Here is a 5,648-nt window from a genome sequence, read left to right as displayed (position 1 = left end):
TCGCGAAGCTTCTGGATTTGTGTCTGCTCGATCTCGGAGCGCTTGAAGATGCACCGGCCGCTGGTTTCTTTGGCGAGGGTTTTTGACGCTCCTTGAGTAGTTCTTGCTTGAGGATGTCCTCTCTAGGGTTTGGTTTTGTCTTCGAGATTGATGGGAGGCGGAGACGAATCTGCATGAGTTCGGTTTAGGCATCCCATCGAGCATGTAGCGAGCAATTTCCAGCGGGATTTTCGGGGGTAGAACAAAGTGAAACAGAGCACTCTTAATGCTCGTCCGGAGATGAAGCCAGCAAAGACGGCTTACGGTGAACTGCAACGAACGACAAGGAACAATGATGAGTAATGTTAGTGGCAACCGAAATCGGAATGGGAATCGAAATCTATTAATGACATGCAACCGCAATTCCAGCTCTTCGAAGCTTTTGGTCAAAGAACGGGGAAAAGAGAGCTTGACAAATCAGACCTATGGACACAGTTGAGAACGGCAATGCGGTGCTCGGCGTGGTGGATGGTGGCTCCATGGGAGAAGACGAAGAAGGTAGAAAAGAGAGAATCCGAGCTGTACACAACCAGCCACGTTGGATTGTGCGACATCGTTTTATCTGTCCACTTGGACTATTTTTTTTAAATAAAAAACTGCCACATCAGATAAAATATTTAATTGTAAAAGTAACAATTTTTTTTTATCGGAATTTCACGCCAAAGGCATTTAAGTGAACGTTTTTTCTCCGATTTGATACTTAAATGAGTCAGCGAAAATTTTTAGCACTAAAGTGAGCGTGGTACAAGACTTTTGACACTTCTAATGTTCTTATTCTAGAAAACTTGAAACAAGTTCGCATTTCTTAAAAAAGGGCCTAAACGACTTAGCACGAGTAGACGTGACCGGCCTTCCTAAAAACGACGTCGCCCAACTCCCGGGCGAAACGAGACAGAGTTCAATAAACAACGCGATATCCAAAATACGGGTTGGGTCAAGTTTCGTACGTGTCGTATATGGTAACAAATCAACCCAACAAACCCGTGAGATTTAACTTCTTTCTTTGGTTAGTAAAAGTGGCAAGAAACAATTAATGCTCTCTCTTCATTGATTAGATTAATGGTCTTTTGAGTGGAGCATGAAGATAAAACGAATTACTATAGAGGCACAAAGGGTGAACCATTTATGTGAACGCTAAAATGAGAAACAAGCAAGTTTTTGTGTCTTCTATAAAGGATAAAGCACACATGCTCCATTCATATGGATGCAAAAAATGAATCTAAATGGGAAGTTGCTTCCACTTCTATTGTTGATATGTTACCAAATAGGTTAGAAAAGACGTAATGATATAGACCGGTAACTTTCGTCATTTGCATAATTTTTGTTTGAGTACTGCTAGCCCGATAGCTCGACAGACCGACAAGATTGTCAATTATTTATGACCACACGATTTCCCAATCAACGAGTGCTTTATGTAAAATACGCGATTATGGTGTGTGAATCTACGGTTGAGATTGTACAGTTCCCGATAATAATGTCAGGAAATCATTTTTCCTTTTTTTATTTCTCCTTTAAGTCTAATCACAAATTAAAGAAAACATGGTTGGAGCTTTGCTAGTCAAACCATTGAGGTTGGAACTTGCTCTGTTAAAATGGGAAAATCTAATTTATTATGAACCTTCATTAATGTGCCATCACTAGCAATCCAGACTTTAGCCCTTGCCGGTGGATTCTGCAATTAAACATCTAATCTTCTTTTTTTCTTTTCTTGACCCTTACTTCATGCTTTCCACATTTCCATCGAATGCCTCTAACATATTTTGCTTATAAATGACAAAAAATTCAATTGCATTTATTAACAAAACCCTAGAATGTAATAAATCCTCCCCAGACCCAGACACATAAGCCATTAATGGCAACTATTAATGACTTGCATGTCTTTGCATGCACCATGGCATCTATAAAATGCACCTCCCACTCTTGATTTATCATCTCATATTGAAGCATACCCACAAATTCTCTCTTCTAAAATCCTTCTTCTAAACACTCTCTTCTGCTGGATTTTTTCCCCCTTGGGGGAAAGGAAAAAATGGCTGGTAATGGTTTGAATAGGCAGAATTTTGAGTTCCTGAGTGGGGGTGGGCTTCATCAATCGCCGCCCCAAAGGGCAGAAGGCCAGAACCCCCCCACACCAGTTGCATGCAGGCTGTGTGGTGAGGTGTTCCTGGACAACTGGTTGCTCATAGACCACGTCGGGGTTCACCTGGGCTTAGCTGAAGCTTCCTCGAGAATGAGGAGCGAGACGAATCGTCTCTTGTACTCTAGAGATCCGACCGTCCTGAATCCTAACCCACTGCCGTGTTATTATGTTTCACTTGTCCCAAGCAGGCCAGGACTTCAAGCCGGTGGCTATTTGGTGCACACCGCCAGGCGAGAGAGAAACCCTTCCCCCGGCAGAATCAACCCGATTGGCGCTTGTGCGTCGGCCAACATCCGAAGAGGAGTTCGTCCGGCGGAGAGAGGTAATTCTCGTCGATTCAAGCCGATTGCTGCGCCATCGCCACCGCGCCCACAAGCCCAACAACTCGCGCCCAAAGACCCGCCCTGCGATCCCACCAAGCCATTTCTCGATCAGTTGGAGCGGCATCTCGCCTGGGAGATGAAGCGCGGAAATGGGAAGAAAGATGTCGTCATTGCCGAATCGAGCTCCGCGGCGCTGGACTTGACCTTGAAGTTGTAGATTGGGTTATGGGTGTTGGGAAACATAATAAATGTGAAGCTGTTCTTTTTCATTTCTTTCTTTTCGGTTTGCTTAGTGAAATCTTTGCGGATCTTGGAGACCTCTTTATGGCTATAGCCACATGGATGGAAAATTTGAAAGCTCTCCATAGTTCTACTATACAAAGCCAACGTTCGTCATAAGCACAATTCATGCTTCCAGTTACTGCACAAAATCTATAATTTGAGATCATATTCGCTTGTTTCAGGAGAGTTTGCTCTCTACATATGTACAATTAATTTTTTGGACAAGTAGAAAACCTAGGCGAGTTTCAGACTCACAAAAAGAAAAACTCATGAAATCAGATAAGACACAAGGCCAAATCTGGGTGATCGGTCCAAGTATTTGACATTAAAGAGCAACACGTTTGTGTTTCTCTATTAGGGATACGGTATCCGATGCGCAATTAATCTAGTTGTTTAAATTTAGAACCGATTGGATTTAGCTTTGGAGATTCTTTCCCATGTTGGTCAAGGCTTTATTTAAGTAAGTAAGTTCTAATTGTTTCATGGGTAAACAGTTGTTAAGAACTAGCTTCCTTATTACAGTTCTATATATGTCTAATGGACTCATAAAACGAAAATTCCATAGATTAGAAAAGACGAGGTAAAATCAGGATAATAGGTGTTATCATGACAGCCACGGTCATTACTAGAAATGACGGTGAAACATGTGATCCGTCCCTTTTTAAACAATCAAAAAGAAAAACAATGAAGAATGCGTACTTATTTTATTTTAAAAATGAGAAAAACATTATTTAGACTCAACTAAATCAAATAAGTTCATTTTAAGATAGAAATGAACTGATACGTAGTGGTGGAGCTTGACCAAGTTACCGTCTACGGGTGTAAGAAATTAAGGATAAACACGTTAATTCAACGTAGATGGTAAAAATATTCTGAGAAAAAAAAACATGTAAAAGTATCATAGAAATATTTTTTACTATACTTTGCAAATGAAACAAACAAAGTAGCGGGTCCTTCCACGCGAGCCCTTCTCGATGTATAGCTTGACGAGTTCTTTGTCCCTTTTTAACCTCTACTAATTGAAGGGAAAAATAACAAAGCCTAATCTGTTGTTACTTTAACTTTTTCTCGTCCTAACCAAACTGATGTTGATTTTCTATTTAATTTGATATGCTCATCCTCCTTTAGGCTTGAAAATGTCTACTATGTGTTTTGACTTTCCGTCTCTCTATTCATGCATGTAAAACTATGGTCAAATTTGTGGGAATTTATTTTAGTAAGTTGGATAAGGCAATCAAACTAATTAATCAAAGAACTTATATATCCTAGTTAAAAAGAATCATTTGAGTGGTAATACAACTCATGTAAATCCGGGAATCACCACTAAGCAAACTGGCTACTAGACTTGTCGATTTTGCATCTTCAAAAATGTGGTATAGGAAGGACCCTCGCAACTTCGTAATTAGCGGCACTGTCACACAACTCTCTTTTTATCAATATGGATGGTGGCCCAGATATAGACATTAATGAGCAACATAGTTGTGTTTCTTTATTAGGATTGTGATCAGCGATACGCAACTTAACTAGCCGTTACCAATGGACATGGTTGGGTTTAGCCTCGGAGAGTTCGTTCCATGGTCAAAGTTTATCCAAGTATATTACTATATCCCGACAAAATAGCTGTTGAAAGCTGGCTTCCTCATTTATGACTCTCTATATGTTTGTTAAATTTTGATAATGTGTGACGATATTTAAGCCGCAGACTCATCAATTTTAACTTAATAGTTAAGATTTCGACCCAAAAAAAAAAAAAAAACTTAATAGTTAAGATAAGAGGCCAGTAAAAATTTTGGTTGACCCAAGTTTGAAGATTAAAGAGCAACATGCTAGTATTTCTTTATTAGGATTGTGGTAGGTGATACGAACTTAATTAGCCACTATATCTGGATGCGGTTGGGTTTAGCCTCTAAGATTTTGTTCCCTGATCAAGGATTTATGCAAATGTGCTAAGATAATGTTGCAAAAAAAAAAAAACAGCTATTGGAAGCTTATCTTCCTCATTTATGGTTCTGTACGTCTACTAAACTTTTTGATAATGTGTTAAGATATTTAGAACGAGGCTAAAAAATATTAACTTAATAGTTAAGATAAGAATCCAATCAAAATATTGGTTGGTGTCCATAGCAATATGCTTGTGTTTCTTTATTAGAATTGATGTAGGTGATACACAACTTAATTAGTGATTACATCTAGATAGAGTTGGATTTATCCTCGGATACTTTGATCCATGATCAAGAATTTAAGCAAATATGTTTAAAATGTATTGTGTCGCCGAAAAAGTTGCTGCTGAAAACTGTCTTCCTCGTTTATGGTTCTATATATGTCTACTAAACTATGCTTGTGTTTCTTTATTAAGCATGCGGTAGATGTTGCGATTGAACTAGCCATCAAATTTATACATCGTTGGATTTAGGGACAAAGAATTTATTCCATGTTGGTCGAGCTATTTAAGTAAGTAATCATTATTTGACGGAAGAATAGCTGTCCGAAACTAGCTTCTTCATTTAGATAGTCCTGCTAGATTCCCATAAGATTTCATTCGATGCCTATCATGACTTTATTATTTAAGCTGGTCTTCATTGTAAAAAAAAAAACAGTTGTCCTTAAATAGTAATGATTTCCCCTATTTGAGGTCATTTGGCACACTTAGGAAATGAATTATGTTTCCATGATAAAATAAAAAGTTTAGCCTTGAAGATTACTAATGTAATAAACAAGAAATATATAGAGTTTCAAACAAATGGATCAAATCCAATATTCAATAAAAGATTACTATATCACCTAGTACATAAACCTAAACGTATCCACTAATATAGGAATTACTTTTAATACATACACAAGTTGTGTAATTTTCTGTTTATTAC

Source organism: Rhodamnia argentea, chromosome 1 (assembly GCF_020921035.1).
Source record: "Rhodamnia argentea isolate NSW1041297 chromosome 1, ASM2092103v1, whole genome shotgun sequence".
Taxonomy (NCBI): domain Eukaryota; kingdom Viridiplantae; phylum Streptophyta; class Magnoliopsida; order Myrtales; family Myrtaceae; genus Rhodamnia; species Rhodamnia argentea.
The sequence above is the reverse complement of the archived record's forward strand: the minus strand, read 5'-3'. Positions refer to the sequence as shown.